The sequence below is a fragment of the Sorex fumeus genome, unplaced genomic scaffold (genome assembly GCF_029834395.1).
Source record: "Sorex fumeus unplaced genomic scaffold, SorFum_2.1 ptg000130l, whole genome shotgun sequence".
NCBI lineage: Eukaryota > Metazoa > Chordata > Mammalia > Eulipotyphla > Soricidae > Sorex > Sorex fumeus.
This window is the reverse complement of record NW_026606187.1, coordinates 11,124,638-11,142,766: the sequence shown is the minus strand read 5'-3', so window position 1 is coordinate 11,142,766 and position 18,129 is coordinate 11,124,638.

Genomic DNA, 18,129 nt, shown 5'->3' with positions numbered 1-18,129 from the left:
TCAGTATCAATTTAGATTAAAGATAGAGACAGGGCACTTCAATGTGGTCCAAAACTTTTACTTCATTTGAGACTTGCTGTCTCTGAGACTTGTAGGAGTTCTATAAGGACTAGGAGAACACTTTAGAAGGTGAGTGAGTACCAGTCCAAAAGAAGAGACATGTGGAATGAGCACAGAGGATTCATTTTTCTTTTAGAGTGGGTCACAAAGGAAACAAATATTGAATATCTGAAAATTGTATTGAAAATATAATATTTGCCTTATGAATATTGAGTAAAAATGAATCTTCCATTCTCTTAGGGGGCTTGAGAGATAGTTAAAAGGTTAAAGATATTATATATAATCCACCCTTATTTGATCCCTGGCACCTAGATCTTAGAGAGTCATTGGAAATCTTGAAATTCCTGAGCACTGACTGGTATGACACTGGACTCCCCAGTGGAAGGTTAGGTGTGATCCTGGAAACCCATGAGCATCAATTGTGGTGTGGATTATCTGTAGTACTGCCAGACCCAAGCATTACTACTAGAACCTTGGTTGTAGTTATAATACAAGAGCTGTCCAAGAATCATCAGAAGGTCCCCCAAGGCTTCTGAGCACTGTATGGGAGATTCCTTTCCTGAATGAGTAAATAACTGCATAGAAGGAAAAAGTGATTTTCTGAATGAGATAGCTGGACTATTATTGCATGAACACTTTTGAGTCTGATTGTATGTTCCTGTCTTCTTGGTTCAGTCTTAGTGATGTATTGCTCCTTCTATGAGTACAGCACAGTTCTGAAGACAACAGAAAAAACTCAGTGGTATGATTTTTCAGGCCACATTAATTTGTATAACTACCAATAACTCTCTGTAAAAATGTTTTTAAATCTAAAATCATAAAATGACGAGTTTGGAGTTGATTTTAGGAGTTATCAAGGGTATTGTGATAAAGAGAAGTATCATTATACTAGAAGATTAGAAACCATTTTCTGACCTCTTCTGAAAAGTCTTCTCTCATCTGTCTCTACATAGTCTATGAAACCACTTAACACATTTTTGTTCCCAGCATAGCTTCTGTGAGTTAATGATTAATTATATCTCCTTTGGGCATCAGACCTGAATCTTTCCTAGTTAATTCTCTGACAGCCACATAGTGTGCTTAACTAGATTTAGATCTCTAGATTTAGTGTGCTTAAACTTTGATTACTAGAAGAAAATGAAAAGATGAAACTATTGTGTTCCTATTTGGGTTCCTGAGAGTTTAAATGACATAAAGTTCCTATGATGATGACTAGACAAATATTAGACAAACACTGTCCTCCTTTAGTTCATCGATTTGCTAGAGCGGGCCCAGTAACGTCTCCATTTTGAGACTTGTTGTTACTGTGTTTGGCATATTGAATACGTCACAGGTAGCTTGCCAGGCTTTGCCGTGTGGGCAAGATACTCTCGGTAACTATAGCACAGCGGTAGGGTGTTTGCCTTGCACGCAGCCAGCCCGGCTGAACTGGGTTTGATTCCCCCGCCACTCTCAGAGAGCCGGGCAAGCTACCGAGAGTATCTCACCTGCACGGCAAAGCCTGGCAAAGCTTGTGACGTATTCAAGTATTAGAACTTTAGACAAAAGCCAGCAACATCAAAAAGTGCAACACAAAATGGGCAGTGCATCAAATAAACTATTCTCCAGAGAGGACATAGAGAATTTTTTTTAGGAGAAGGACATACATATTTTTGCTAGACATATGCAAATGTTTGACATCCATGATTATTAGGGAAATATAAATTAAGGACACAATGAGATTCCATCTCACATCTGGGAAATATGGTTGACATAGAAAGCAACGACAACAAAAGAGTGTGGATATAATGGAACCTAATGAATTAATACTGGAATATAAATTAGTGGGACCATTTTTCAATAGAATATAGAACATGTTCAAGAAGAACAAAGTATGATCCAATCCATGGATAAACCATATGATCCAAAAATCCAACTTTGGGGGTATCTACCCTACTTCAAAAAGATATTCATCCCAGTATGTATTACAATATTATTTACAAGGGCTAAAATATGGAATAAAAGTTACCATTGATAGATACTGAAATAAAAATTTAGTGCATTCATACAAAATTCTATTTATTGATAAAACATTAACTTTTGCTGCTCAGTGCAAAAGGAAGGTACTAAAGAGGATTACATAAAGCAAAGTAAGTCGGGTTAGAAAAGCTAAGCATTACATGGCTTCTTCTACCAGTGGGCTGGAGCAATAACACAGCGAGTAGGGCATTTGCCTTGCACGCAGCCAACATGGCCGACCCAATTTCTATTCCTCCACCCCTCTCCGAGAGCCCAGCAAGCTACCAAGAGTGTCTCGTCTGCACGGCAAAGCCTGGCGAGCTACCCATGACGTATTCCATATGCCAAAAACAGTAACAACAAATCTCACAATTTGTTGTGAGATGTTACTGGTTCCCACTCGAGCAAATTGATGAGCAACGGGAGGACAGTGCTACAGAGCTTCTGCCAGTAAAATATAGAAAACAAAATAATTAACTAGACAGAAAAGAAAAACTAATGGACATTAACAACAGAACCAAGGTTATCTGTAGAGAAGAGGGTAGATTTTGTGAGATGCAGTGGGGTTATTGAAATTACCGCTTATTTTATTTGATTAAAAATGAAAGAACTAGCAAGAAAGAAAATCTAAGCAAATACCATGGAGATTGTTTTAGTCTCTCTTAGAACCAATTTGTATAAAATGTTAGTGTAAAATAATTTTTCAAGAAAGTTTTGATTATGTTGCTTTCTAATTCATAGATCTACACTTTTCTCATTATAACCATCTTTTGATTCAAGGCACTAACATTAACTTATCAATTTTCTTATTCTTTCACCAACCACCTGTTTACCTCTCCTAGGATCTTATAATCTCTGACGCACAGTCCCTGATTCCTTACCTTGATTGCATTTCGCCAGCACCATGCAAGTGCAAGTATTGTTAGTCCAGGAAAAATGCACCACATTCATGGTATTATTTCTGAGTCAAATTTCTAGATTTTTATTCGTTCTCTTCAGTCTCTGACATATGTCACTTCTTCAGTGGAGTAAAATATCTCAGAGAAAAAGGCTTTTGGATTGTTAGAAGAAATGGGGCACATGTTTAACATTGGAGATCCCCAAGATCAATGTTACTTCACTCCACAAACACTTATTTTAGCCCTGCAAACCTCCAGCACAGCCAGGGCTGAGCACCACGATCACATTGCTGGATCTGAGCACTGAAACATCAGCTTGCATCACTGAAACAAGTACTATTGAGAGTGGTTCCCAGGCTCCTGAGCACTGTGGGCTGTTCCCACCTTCCTTCCTTTCTTTCTTTCTTTCTTTCTTTCTTTCTTTCTTTCTTTCTTTCTTTCTTTCTAATGTAGAAGTACTGGTATTTGTTCAGCCATTGATAGACCTGATTGAATTGGGCATGAACTCCACATTACCTTTTTTTAAAAATTTTATCACCTTGAGATGGAGTTACAAAGCTTTCATGTATGAGATTCAGCCATACAATGATGAAACACTCATCCCTCCACCAGTGCACATTTTCACCACCCACATCCCAGTCCTCACCCTGACTCTATGGCAGAAAATTTCCCCAATACACTCTCTCTCTCATTTTGGGCATTACATTTTGTTCAAAATTCCCCACCACCATTCAAGCCTACCTGCCTGGGGCAGACGTAGATAATTTATTTTCCATTGCTCATTTTGAATATCATGAGAGCTTGCATGACGGCAATTGTAAATGTAAATTTCTAGGTTGTAAATGGTTGAGTTGCAGAGACATCTCTGCATGGCACTAATCCATTTTGGGATTCAGTTGAAGATCTCTGGGCTAGGGCTGTTGGTGCACTATGATGGAAAATGGTGGGGGTGACAGCCAGTCGGCTGGGTGGGTGGGGTCCAGGGGAAGGACAGCCCTGGTCCTCTACGGCCTGGAGATTTAGTCCTGGAACCTGAACACGAGGGGTACGGGGTGGGATTGGGGCGGGGTTGGCAAAGCTTGTTTGTGGTAGCTCTTGTTTGCCAGGGATTCCATATGTAGTAGGTGGGGAGACTGCACCTGCTCTTTTTGGGGTGCCCTGGTGAAATTGGCTCTTTATGGGGCCTGGGGAGATCTCTGGTGCTGTGGTGTCTTCCAGGACTTGCTGCTTGTGTCTCTGGGTCAGGGTTGATGTTGTGCTAAGATGGTACCCGGAGACAAATTGGGGGTGTGACAGCCAGTTGGCTGGGCAGGCAGGAACCCAGGGAGGGACAGCCTGGGTCCTCTGCCACCATGCGGCTTGGAGATTTAGTCTTGGAATCCACATTCCTGGGCCTTGTTTGTAGAAGCTCTTGGTCACCAGGATTCTGTCTGGAGTAGGTGGCTCCCACATATCTATAAAATAAAAAAGAAACATCAACAAGATTTTTTAAAAAAATCTGTAGTCAGTTATACTAGCTGGAAATTTATTTGGGGAAAAATCATATGGCAGTTTTTACCAAACTAAAGCTATTTCTACTCTTTCTCTTACTGATTTTATTCTTAGGTATTTATCCAGGTAAATTCTGTCCTTAACTTTACCCCCATCATTAATAGCTCAGTGTTGTTAGTAACTGTGGAAATAAATGTAAATCAAAAGAAAAATGAAAACTCAGTTGAGATACATTTATAAATTGGAACTTTGCCTAGCCCCAAAAATGAAACAAATCAGTGATGAAAAAAGTCTAAACAAAATTACTTGGATGAAACTCAAAGACCACCAGGGGAAGAAAATCATCCCTACTTTGTTTATGTAGACTTTATAAAATAGTTTAAATTAGCCCTAGAAGTTGAAGTCAGGACTGCAGGTGTCAGTTGATATGACTAAAGAGGGTATGAAGAAGATTTCTAAGCTGATAAAGGCTTCTAAAAATGAGATAATTTTGTGGCTGTGCTAACCAAAAAATATGAACCTCTAATATGAAATGTATATTGTGATTCATAACTAAATTTGTTAGCTTGAACTACCAAGTGAATAGTTGGCTACATTTTGATTCGTTTGCTTAAGCTACAGAAATTAATTTTGGGGTTCTTGAAACTGGTAAATCCAAGATCAAAGTAGGTTTCATTCAGAGACATCTGATCTTATCAGTAGTTAAGATCTCCTTGTGTCTATTTTACATCTCCTTGTGTTGGTGGGAACAGTTGAATGAGGATGAGATAAAAAGCATCCTGTAGTTTTATCTCTCTTTATAGGCACAAAAATCACAACTAGGGGTTCCCAACCTCATGATCTCACAAAAACTTAACTATTGAGCCAAATATCCATATTTAAGAGTCATCATATTTGGGTATAGAATTTTATTATCATTTGAATTTTGGGGGGATTTAATTTAGAACACAAAAAGGTCATGGTATAAAATTAACTGTATATTTTATCTCTTCTTCCTTAAATTCTTCTCATTCAATTATTTAAATCTTACAGCACAATCACAAGTAATGGAGAGATTTGCAATATTCAAATACTTCATACCTTATGTATACAAGCCTTTGGTATTTAGAAGTAATATCCTGTCTATGGCATAGGGCTACAGAATATTATCCATATACTTTTGTTAGGGTTTATAAAGATGCAAGAACTAGATAATAAGATTCCGGGGGCTGGGTTTTATAGTCTCTGAGTCTTGGCTTTTGATGGGATTACATGGCACTAGGGGCAGTTGGTTGGTGTTATGCCTACATACTGGAAGATGGAGGATCTGGGTGGAGGAGGCCCAGTCCCAATCCGAGCAGGCTTGGAGATCTATATCCCTTGTCCCACACACCTGGGTTTCTCTGCCGGTTCCTTCATAAGTGAGGCTAATGCAAACGTGTGGATAGTGGTCTTAAGCATGGCTGTGGTTAGAACCGGACATCTTCAGCTGCTGGGACTCTGTTTGGGATAGGGAGGGAAACTCAACCCACCCTCCTCCAAGGGGCCCCAGTGAGGACAGTCAGGCATGGAGGCAGGAGACTCTGCGCTGTTCTCTTCCAGGAGGCTACCAAAAGTATCCTGCCTACACGGCAGAATCTGGCAAACTCCCTGTGGCGTATTCAACATGACAAATACCAGTAACAATGATGGGTCTCATTCTCCTGACCCTGAAAGAGCCTTGAATGTGGCACTTTCTAAAATCTGAGGGCCAGGCGACGAAGCAAACTGGGGCCTGCTCGAGGAAATCAATGAAAAGCAAGATGATAGTGACAGTGATACAGTGATACACCTCTCCAACTTTATGACCATACTAACCGACAAGGTCTGTTGCCAATAAACCTATATCTCACTTTTGTACTAAGAAACATTTTCCCTTTGGAACTAGAGCCCTACCCTAAGCTTCTGACTATTTTAGTGGGTTATTTATTTTTTATAAACTTTTTTTTTTTGAGGGTCTGGATTGATAGCACAGGGGGTAAGGCATGTGTCTTGCATGCAGCTGACCCAGGTTAAATTCCCAGCATCCCATATGGTCCCCTGAGCACCTCCAGGAGTAATTCCTGAGTAAAGAGCCAGGAGTAGCCCCTCTGCATCACTGGGTGTGACCCAAAAATCAAAAACAAAAACAACAACAACAACAACAACAAAACGTTTTATTGAATAACTGTAGGGTTTAGAGTAGGGAAGATAAAGAAAAGACCACTATGACAATAATAGCTGGGAATGATCACGCTTGGCAAGATCTGAGGGTTAAAAGTAGGGGCTGTTCTTGATAACCTTTTAGTCTTGATATTAACTTTATAAGTTAATATCAAGTTTGACTTTAATCAGGTCTGCTTTTCCAGACACTGCTTTAATTTTTCCAGCTTTTTGTTGGTGAATATAACTAAGATATTAATGTCTGATGCCAGATGTTCAGGACCATGCAAGTTATGAAATAGTTTAATGTTGACCCATAACCCTTTATTTCTGTTCTTCTCATAATTTTCTCCAAATGTTTCTTAGAACTGTAGGGGATAGAATTTTTGTAGCATATTCATCATTGATATTGCAAAGGGTGAATTAACATCAAAATAAAGATAGGAAAAATAGTAGTTGTTTTCTAATAGAGAATAAATCAAAGAAATACAGGTGTGAGAAACAACAATACTTCAATATGGACAAGTTGTTCTACAGTCTATAAAGTGGAATGTAACAGAACTGGGGCAAGATATAGTCAAGGGCACAAACAGACACTTATAAGAGTTCCTATAAGTTAAAATATTGTCTTAGTTTTGCAAACTAGATTTCAAAGGATTGTGAATGCAATGTCTCTTTTTTCCCTGAAATTAAAAAGCTGAGATAATATGATTTGGATAGAAATGTAAGAGTTTGTATTATTAATTGAATACATCTCGAGATTAATAAAAAGTGCTATTATCCAACTAATTGCTTAGCAAATTGTTTAGTTTTTGTGAGCATGAACAGTATTACTTAACAATGAAATTGCTTTTTAAAATTACATTTAATGGCATTTTCTGACAAAAGTAACATTAAGAGATTTATTTAATTCTCTTGAGTGGTTAATAAATTATAATGTGAGAACTTTCTAAATGTCACTGTCAAAGTAAAACACATTAAAGCACTTATTTACAAGCAATTCTTCTCAATCAATTCATAGATAAAGATAAGCTTATAATAATGCTTAATAGTAATTAATACTCTATGAGATGGATGGGTAACAAGACAATTTCAATTTTCTTAATTTTACCAGTTTTCACCCTTAATCAGTAAAAGGCAATAGACATGTCACCATCATTATACAATAACATTATAATCATACCTGATAATTGTGGAGGTGGTGACAAAAGCTGTGGTAAGACAGTTAGCAGAAGCTTTATTTCTAAAAGCTTTATTAGAGAGATGTGCTAATAGAATAATAAAAGCTTAATAAACCTAAGCCCAGAAGCTACATTCCTGAAACTCTAACCAAAAGAAATAACCTACATATGAAAATGTCATTATATTAAAAATTAACATACTTGAAACTTAAATGACCAAACAAAATTGGAATTATTAAACAAATTATAGTGTATATGCACTTTGAAATATTATACTGGATTTAAATAGAATGCCTACATAGAAGTCATAAATTACATTATAAACATTTTCCTTATTAAGGCAAATGGTGGGATAAGTGCTGTATATAAGTATGATTAACACTCACTGTATCACTGTATCACTGTCATCCCATTGTTTTTCGATTTGCTTCAGCGGGTGCCAATAATGTCTCCATTCATCCCAACCCTGAGTTTTAGCAGCCTCCCCTTACTCGTCCTTTCCAATGGTATCATATTGGAGCTCTTTCGGGGGATGAGACTCGTTACTGTTACTGTTTTTGACATATCAAATATGCCATGGGGAGCTTGCAAGGCTCTGCTGTGTGAGCAGGGTACTCTCAGTAGCTTGCCGAGCTCACCGGGAAAAGATGGAGAATGTATATAAAAGAATAAAAACATGGTACTGGAACAAAGGCAGAGCTGCAGACCAATGGAACAGAATTGAATATACTGACATCTCCTCTCAAACATATAATCATCTAATCTTCGATAAGGGGGCAAGAAAAGTGAAATGGAGCAATGAAAACCTCTTTAATAAACTGTGCTGGCAAAACTGGACGGCTACATGCAAAAAAGTGGGCTCAGATATCTGCCTAATGCCATGCACAAAAGTAAGATCGAAATGGATTTATGACCTCAATATCAGACCGCAATCCATAATGTTTATTGAAGACAAAGTTAGCAAAACTCTCCATGATATTGAAGCTAATGGTATCTTCAAAGATGTCACGCCACTGGCCGAGCAAGTGAAAACAGAGATAGACAAATGGGACTCTCTTAAATGAAGAATCTTCTGCACCTCAAAAGAAATGGTGACCAAAATACAAAGACAGCCTATAGAATGGGAAAGGATATTCACCAAATACGCATCCGACAAGGGGTTGATATGAAGGATATAGAAGGTACTGGTTGAACTCCACAAGAAGAAATCACCCAACCCCATTAAAAAATGGGGCGAGGAAATGAACAGAAACTTTCGCAAAGAAGAAATCCGCATGGCAAAAAGGCACATGAGAAAATGCTCTACATCACTAATCATCAGAGAGATGCAGATCAAAACTACAATGAGATACCATCTCACACCTCAGAGACTGGCCCTCATCCAAAAGACGATCTACATAATGAGAAAGGATATTCGCTGAATACACATCTGACAAGCGGTTGAAATCAAGGATATATAAAGTACTGGTTGAATTCCACAAGAAGAAAACATCCAACCCCATCAAAAAATGGGGCGAGGAAATGAACAGAAGCTTTTGCAAAGTAGAAATCTGAATGGCAAAAAAACACATGAGAAAATGCTCTACATTATTAAACATCAGGGAGATACAGATCAAAACCACAATGAGATACCATCTCACACCTCAGAGACTGGCCCACATCCAAAAGAACAAAAGCAACTGATGCTGGTGCAGATGTGGCAAGAAAAGGACACTCCTTCACTGTTGGTGGGAATGCTGACTGGTTCAACCCTTTTAGAGAACAGTATGGACAATTCTCAAAAAATTAGAAATTGAGCTCCCATTTGACCCAGCAATATCACTCCTGGGAATATATCCCAGAGACGCAAAAATGTATAGTCAAATTGACATCTGCACTATGTAGCTGTTAGAAAAGATGAAATCATGAATTTTACATACAAGTGGTACCACATGGAAAGTATCATGCTAAGCAAAATGAGTCAGAAAGAGAGGGATAGACATAAAAAGATCGCATTCATCTGGGGGACATAAAGTAACAAAATAGGAGATTAATACCCAAGAATAGCCGAGATCAGTACCAGAAGGATTACTCCATGTCTTAGAAGCCAGCTGGGCATTCTAGGGGAAAGGGCAGCTCAGATAGAGAAGGGAGCACCAAATATAGGGTATTTGGAGGATCCTCCCAGGAGGGGAGATACATGTTGAAAGTACACTATGGACTGAACATGACTGCCACTCAATTCCTCTTTTGCAGACCACACCACTCAAAAGGAGAGAGAGAACAAAAGGGAATGCCCTTCCACAGAGGTAGGGTGGGATGGGGGGATGGGTGTGGGAGGGATACTGGGATCCATGGAGGTGGCACTTGATCATTATATAATCAAAACCCAAGCACAAAAATTTGTAAATCTACAACTGTACCTCATGGTTTTTCACTAATAAAAATAAATAAATAAATAAATAAATAAATAAATATATAAACTTACATCTTCTTTGACACAAGAGGGATATCTTACATGGTTGGGTCCTACAGGTTACCTGAGTTGACTCAGTTTCTCTGTTTTATTGCTGTTGTGAATAATTGGGAACAAATCCGACATCAGGAGATTGTCATGGGTTAGGTGCCTGCCTTACATGTACTGAACTGGGTTCCATCCCAGACTCACTTTAAAAGTTTGACCTGCAAGGACCAGGCGGATTCCAGGACTGCAAATTTCAAGTGCCATCATGCTCTTAGACCCCAGAACTGAATTAGTGAGCTGGTCAGCTGAGATTCACACGGAGTGGTACGTGAGACTCCTGAATATTTCTTGTGGACTTCCCCCCCAATTTTGAGTCTACTTCTGAATTTCTTTCAGATTAATCTTTTTTTTTAAGTGAACAAGTATTCTGTGCTCTGCAGTGTTTATAGAGATTCTGCTGTGAATTTCTTAGCTGATTCAGAGCCTGCTACATGAATGACAAGCTATGTTGAAAGAAGTTCTATTTCCTTTAGGTATTTTGTTTCTCGTTATGTTGTGTGTGAATGAGTTGTGAGCTTGAAAAAAAGGGGGGGAGAATGAAGCATAGATGTCTAATTTCAGTGGTAAAGCAAGGTTTTGTTTATTTGAGCAATATATTTCACTTCAGGCAAGAGTTTTTGAATTGTATTCCTGTTACCACCTGCTTTCCCAGCTTTTTACAATTTGGAGGTGGAGGTGGGCAAGAGGATACCTAGGAGTACTCAAGGGCTGTTCCTAATTCTGTGTTCTGCAGGTGTCTCGGGAAGTTTTGGGGGGACCATCGTGATGCTGGGGACTCAGACCTGGGTCAGCCATATGAAAGACAAGTGCCGTACATTCTGTCTAACTTTCTCAAAACTTTCATTGAAGTCTGATTCTCACTATACTCACTTTGGCAACACATGGGAAAGAGGTCAAACTACTTTTCTGCACAGCAGGTTATTTCTTGTTTTCTGTAGTGATGGTATTTCAGCAAATTAGTATTTATTAGATTATTAAAAATAATAAGTTACAAGGAAGGGGTTTTAATATCTTTCTAGTTTGTTTTACTTTGTTTTGAAACAACTTTTGGCAGTTTTCGGGTATTATTATTTCGGACAGGTCTTTGTGCTGGGAGCACTCCTGGAAGTGCATGCCATCCAATATCTGGTTCGGGGGATGGAACCAAGTTCTGCTGCCTGCCAGAGTAGTACCTGCCCTTTTGGTTACCTCTCCAGTCCCATGTCTTTGCTTTATATTTTTATAATTTATATTTATATATTATTTTCAATATTTTATATAATTTGTAATTTATAGTGTATTTTATTTAACTTACAATATATGATATTGTTTCATAGCTCTAAGTATTGTCATATTATGGTGCAATGTTGCAATGTAGTATAATTATGTTACATATAATACAAAATTATATTATTATGAATTATATTCTATTATAGCTATAATTTCCTCATATACTTTACATTATACCTTATATATACTCACAGACTTATTTTATTTATTATTATTTTCCCCTATTTTTACTGTTTTTTTAATTGTTTTTAATTAGTGAATCACTGTGAGGAACAGTTACAGGCTTACAAAATATTATGCTTTCATTTCAGTCATACAATTATTGAGTTCCCATCCCTCCACAAGTGTCCATTTTCCACCACCAATGGTCCCAGCATCCCTCCCACCACCCCTGCTCCATCCCATTCCCCTTATCCCGCCTCTTGGCAGGGTATTCCCTTTTGCTCTCTCTCTCTTTTTGGGTGTTGGGGTTTCCAATAGAGGTGTTAAGTGGCCATCATGTTTGGACTTTCAGCCCGCATCTCCCATCCCGAATGGGCCCTATAAACACCTTTTATTTGGTGGTCCCTTCTTTATTTGAGTTGCCTTTTCCCCCAGCATGTGAGGCCGGCTTCTAAGCTGTGTAGTGATCCTTCTGATACTTATCTCTACTCTTCTGGGTGTTAATTTCCCATTCTGTTACTTTATATACCATAAATGAATGAATAATTTTTATGTCTGTCCCTCTCTTTCTGACTCATTTCACTTAATATGATACTTTCCAAGTTAATCCACCTATATGAAAATTTCATCACTTCATCTTTTCTAACAGCTGCATACTATTCCATTGTGTAGACGTACCAAAGTTTCTTTAACCAGTTATCTGTTCTCGGGCACTTGGGTTTTTACCAGATTTTGGCTATTATACACAGTGAACATATAAGTGCAGGTGTCATTTCTACTATACTTTTTTTGCATCTCTGGGATATATTCCCAGAAGTAGTATTGCTGGATCAAATGGGAGCTTAATTTCTAATTTTTTGAGAAGCATCCATACTGTTTTCCAAAAGAGCTGAACCAGGGGCTGGAGCGTTAGCAGAGCCTTGTATGCAGTCAGCACTGGTTCGATTACCAGCATCCCATATGTTCCCCCAAGCACTGCCAGGAGTAAATCCTGAGTGCATGAGCCAGGAGTAACCCCTTTGCATCTGTGGGTGTGACCCAAAAAAGCACACACACACACACACACACACACACACACACACACACAAAGAAAAACAAAACCAAAAACAAAAGGGCTGAACCAGTCAGCATTCCCACCACAGTGGAGTCCATTTCTCGCCACATCCGTGCCAACACTGGTTGCTTTTGTTATTTTGGATGTGGGCCAAACTCTGTGGCGTGAAATGATATCTTATTGTTGTTTTGATCTACATCTCCCTGATGATTAGTGATGATTTGGGTTTCTTCTTTGAGAAACTTTCTGTTCATTTCATTTCCTCATTTTTTGATGTCCTTGGATGTTTTCTTCTTGTGGAGTTCAACCAGTGTCTTGTAAATCCTTGATATCAGCCCCTTATCAGATGGGTATTGGGTGACTACCCTTTCCCATTGTGTACACTATCTTTGTATTCTGATCACTGTATCTTTTGAGGTGCAGAAGCTTCTCAGTTTAAGGTAGTCCCATTTGTTTATCTCTGTGCTGTGTCACCTGTAAAGATACTTTTAACTTAAATGTTGTGGAGGTTTTGCTGATGTTGTCTTCAATGTACCTGATGGATTCTGGTCTGATGTTGAGGTCTATAATCCATTTTGATCTGACTTTTGTACACGGTCTTAGGTAGTGATTTGAGCCCATTTTTTGCATGTAGTTGTACAGTATTGACAGCACCATTTGTTAAAGAGGATTTTCTTGCTCCACTTCACATCTCTTGTTCCCTTATTAAATATTAGATGATCATATATTTGAGGGTGTGTGTAAGGATATTCCACCCTCTTCCATTGGTCTGCAGCTCTGCCTTTGTTCCAGTACCATGCTGTTTTAATTATTACCACTTTGTAATAGAACTTGAGGTTGGAGAAGGTGATGCCTCCCATCTTTTTCCCAAGAATTGCTTTAGATATTAGTGGTGGCTTATTGTTCCGTGTGAAATTCAGAATTGTTTTCTCCATTTATTTGAAGAATGTTATGGGTTTCCTTAAAGGGATCACAATGAATTTATATAGTGCTTTTGGGTGCATTGCCATTTTGACAATGTTAATTCTCCCAATCCATGAGCAGGGGATATATTTCCAGTTCCTTGTGTCTTTTATTTTGTGAAGTAACCTTTTGTAGCTTTGTTTGTACAGGTCATTTACCTCCTTAGTTAAACTGATTCCAAGGTACTTGATTTTCTGAGGCATAATTGTGAACGGGATTGCTTTTTTCATGTCACTTTCTTCTCTCTCATATTTGTGTATAAGAAAGCCATGGACTTTGGGGTATTGATTTTATAGCCTGAAACTTTACTATACAAGTTTATTGTTTCTAGGACTTTCTTGGTAGAGGTTTTAGGGTTCTTTAAATATAGTATCAGATCATCTACCAATAGTGAGAGCTTGACTTCTTCCTTTCCTACCTGAATGCCCTTAATGTCATTTTCTTGCCTAATCGCTATTGCAAGTACTTCCAGTACTATATTGAACAGAAGTGGTGAGAGTGGGCATCCTTGTCTCATCCCTGATCTTAGAGGGAGGGCTGTTAGTTTTTCCACATTGAGGATGATACTTGCTGTGGGCTTGTGGTAGATGGCTTTGACTATATTGAGAAAAGTCCCTTCTATACCCATTTTGGTGAGGGTTTTCATCATAAACAGGTGCTGGATCTTGTCAAATGGTTTCTCTGCATCTATTGATATAATTATTTGGTTTTTATATTTTCTTTTGTTTATATGATGGATTATTAAAAATTATTTTATTTATTATTTATTATTTATTAAAATTATTTTAATAACATCAAACATCAGCCAAGCGGCACAAATGCTGGCCAACTTTGACCGTGAGTGTGGAAAAGTAGTACTACAGCTGAATCTTACGAAGACAATGTTTATGAGAAACAGCCTCGTTTCTGATGCCCCATTCGCTCTCAACGGAACGACCATCTCCGAATGCAACAGCTATGTGTACCTAGGTCGAGAAGTCAACATGACAAATGACCTGGCACCCGAGCTGCGCATGAGGAAGAGAGCAGCTTGGAATGCCTTCAAAAACGTCGAAGAAATAGCTAAGAGGACGAAGAACCTCCGGCTACTCAGATGTGTTTCTTGTGGGCAGCAGAATATTGGATTTAGTTTCTGAATCCAATTTTTGCCACTCTCTGTCTCGTAATTGGTAAATTTAGACCATTGACATTGAGGAAGATTATTTTCATGTTTTTTTCTGCCATATTTCTTCAACATTTTGTCTCTGAATTCATTATCGGAGAGATCATATTTGTGGGTAATGCCTGTGGAGGTATCTGAACCCTTTTCATCACCCTCTTTTCATGTTGGGGATTTTTGCTTTTTCTTCATGTTTTTGTATTAGTATGGGTGTGGGACCTTCCAGTTCACTATCAGTATTCACCTGTAGTTGCAAGAAAGGATTCTGGATGAGCTAGTTCAATGATGGTCACCTTTTCTCCCTTCTAAAATTTCACCTTCCTCTCATGTGCTACTCTGCGGCCTATGTAAGTTCTCCAGTGAAACTTCAGAGGATGTGTTCTTTTATATCGGGCATGTAGAGCTTCTTGTGTCCACCAGCATTGTTACTATTGAGATAGTCTATTGGACTATTGGCCTGATGTGTTTGAGATGGCTAGGATATTCTCTAAAGAATTGGGTGATTGGTGATGAAGATTTGAGTCAAAATGCTGGGTAAGGGGAAGATAACTGTGGCTGGCTGCCCACTGCAAGCCCCAAAAGAGGTCATGCCCACTTCTGAGAAGGCCACACCCACTACCTCGATGTGGGTGGGGTGACAGGCAGGGGGATGGGGCGGCCTGCCAGTTCGGGTCTGGTTCACTGACCTGGCAGAGGGAGAAAACCGGGTGCAGTGCCGGAGGGTGGCACAGGGGAGGATTGCGTGGTGCTCGGAGAGGCTGGGTGGTATAACTTTTTCATTTGAAATAGTACATTGGAAATTAGCAATTTGAGGGGTATTTTATTCTACTTTATAATGTCATCTCTAAGGGCCTCTTTTGAATATCTTAAAAGGACTTATTTTGTGTTTACATGTGTGTATGTGTGTGTGAATACATGAGTATTTTTGTATTACTTTCCCTTTTTAAAAGATGGATCCTAGTTCTGACTTTCTTGAAAAAGGTTAAGGAAATCTTGTTCTGGGCCACTACTGATAACCATATTTCTTCAGTTTGCCTTGTTGAATTGACTATTTATTTTAAGTGTAATGATGAAACAATACGCGCTCCCCGATTTGCCTCTTGATAATATGACGTATTAATGAACAGTCTGAAGTGTAGAATGCCTGAAGAAATTAAATCAAGGTGTTTCAGATGAATGATAGTCATAATGTGGTTCTGTTTTAAAGGAACTCATTAATTCAATGCCTCTTTTGCAAACCACAGCACCCAAAAGGAGAGAGAGAAACAAAAGGGAATGCCCTGCAACAGAGGCAAGGTGGGATGGGGGGATGGGGAGCAGGAGGGATACTTTGATCAGTGGTGGTGGAGAATGGGCACTGGTGGAGGGTTGGGTGCTCGATCATTGTATAACTGAAACTCAAGCACAGAAATTTGAAAGTCTACAACTGTACTCCTGCTACAGTGAATTCAGATGGCAGTGATTCTAAAGAATCATTCCTAGCCTCAATTGCCACAAGAAAAACTCAGCAGAAAGTGTCCCCAAACTTTTAGGTCTTATTGGGCTAACTTTATCGTTTTCTTTCTGACTTGAATATTTCATGCTTACTACATTTCCAGTTTCACAACTGTCTACCTGAGAGTATCTTGCCCGCACAGCAGAACCTGGCAAGCTACCCGTGACATATTCGATATGCCAAACACAGTAACAACAAGTCTCATGATGGAGACATTACTGGGCCCGCTTGAGCAAATTGATGAACAATGGGAGGACTGTGTCTAACTGGTTAACCAATTCCACCTCTGGGGTAAGCAAGGCAGGCACTGAACTTGCTGTTAAAGATAAATCATGAGTAATATAGACACATGTTCCTCAATGGGGAAAAACTGAGAGTTTTCCCTCTAAGATCAGGGATGAGATAAGATGCCCACTCTCTCCACTGCTGTTCAATATAGTACTGGAATTACTTGCAATAGCGGTTAGGCAAGAAAAAGATATTAAGGGCATTCAGGTAGGAAAGGAAGAAATCAAGCTCTCACTATTCGCAGATGATATGATACTATACTTAGAGAACCCTATAACTTCCATCAAGAAACTCCTAGGAACAATAGACTTGTATAGTAAAGTTGCAGGCTATAAAATCAATTCCCAAAAGTCCATGGCTTTCCTATACACAAATAATGAGAGAGTAGAAAGTGAAACTAAAAACGCAATCCTGTTCACAACTGTGCCCCAGAAAATCAAGTACCTAGGAATCAGCTTAACTAAGGAAGTAAAGGACCTGTTCAAAGAAAACTCATGTTCACTGATGCTGGAATACAGCCTATCAGGAAACACAACTGGGCAATATGTTTTCTTTCTCTAATGTGACTGTGGTACTGTAAGTTAATTACCATAGCACTTGAACGCCAATGCCAGGCATAGTATATGGTGGAAGTAGAACAGAGTATTGGGGGTATTAGTTCATTATTTATTTATTTTTAGTTGTATAATTCTTTTTCTTTTTTAATTGAGTGATGTGAGATACAGTTACAAAGGTTTCATGTTTGAGTTTTAGTCATACAATGATTAAACACCCATCCCGCTACCATTGTATATTTTCCACCACCAATGTCCCTAGTATAAAGAGAGTAAGAGGGAAATTGTCTGCTATAGAGGCAAGAGGAGGAGTGGGACCAGGGGAGGGAGGGTATTTGTTCATTTAATCAGTCATTTGAAATCATGCTTGCCTAAAGGTCAACCAGTCAAAATACATAATGGGAGATAGTAGAAGATAAAAGGAAGATCAAAGACAGAAAATGGTCTCTTTTCCCACTCTCCCATGCCCAGAGGGATGGCAGGGCATCAAAAGTTCTCACCCATGCAAATGTGGCTGTGGCTAGAGACTAAAAAAAGTCAATCATGTTAAACGAAATGAGTCAGAAAGAGAGGAATAGACACAGAAAGATTGCATTCATCTGGGGAACATAAAGCAACAAAATGGGAGACTAACACCCAGGAGTGGCTGAGATTAGTACCAGGAATTTTGCTCCATGACTTGGAGGCCAGCCACACGTGCTAGGGGAAAAGGAAGCTCAGAGAGAGAAGAGAGTACTAAATAAAGGGTGTTGGGAGGATCCTCCCAGGGTGGGAGAAGCATGCTGAAAATAGACTATAGACCAAACATGATTGCCACTCAATGCCTCTGTTGCAAAACACAGGACCCAAAAGAAGAGAGAGAGAACAAGTGGGAATGCCCTGCCACAGAGGCA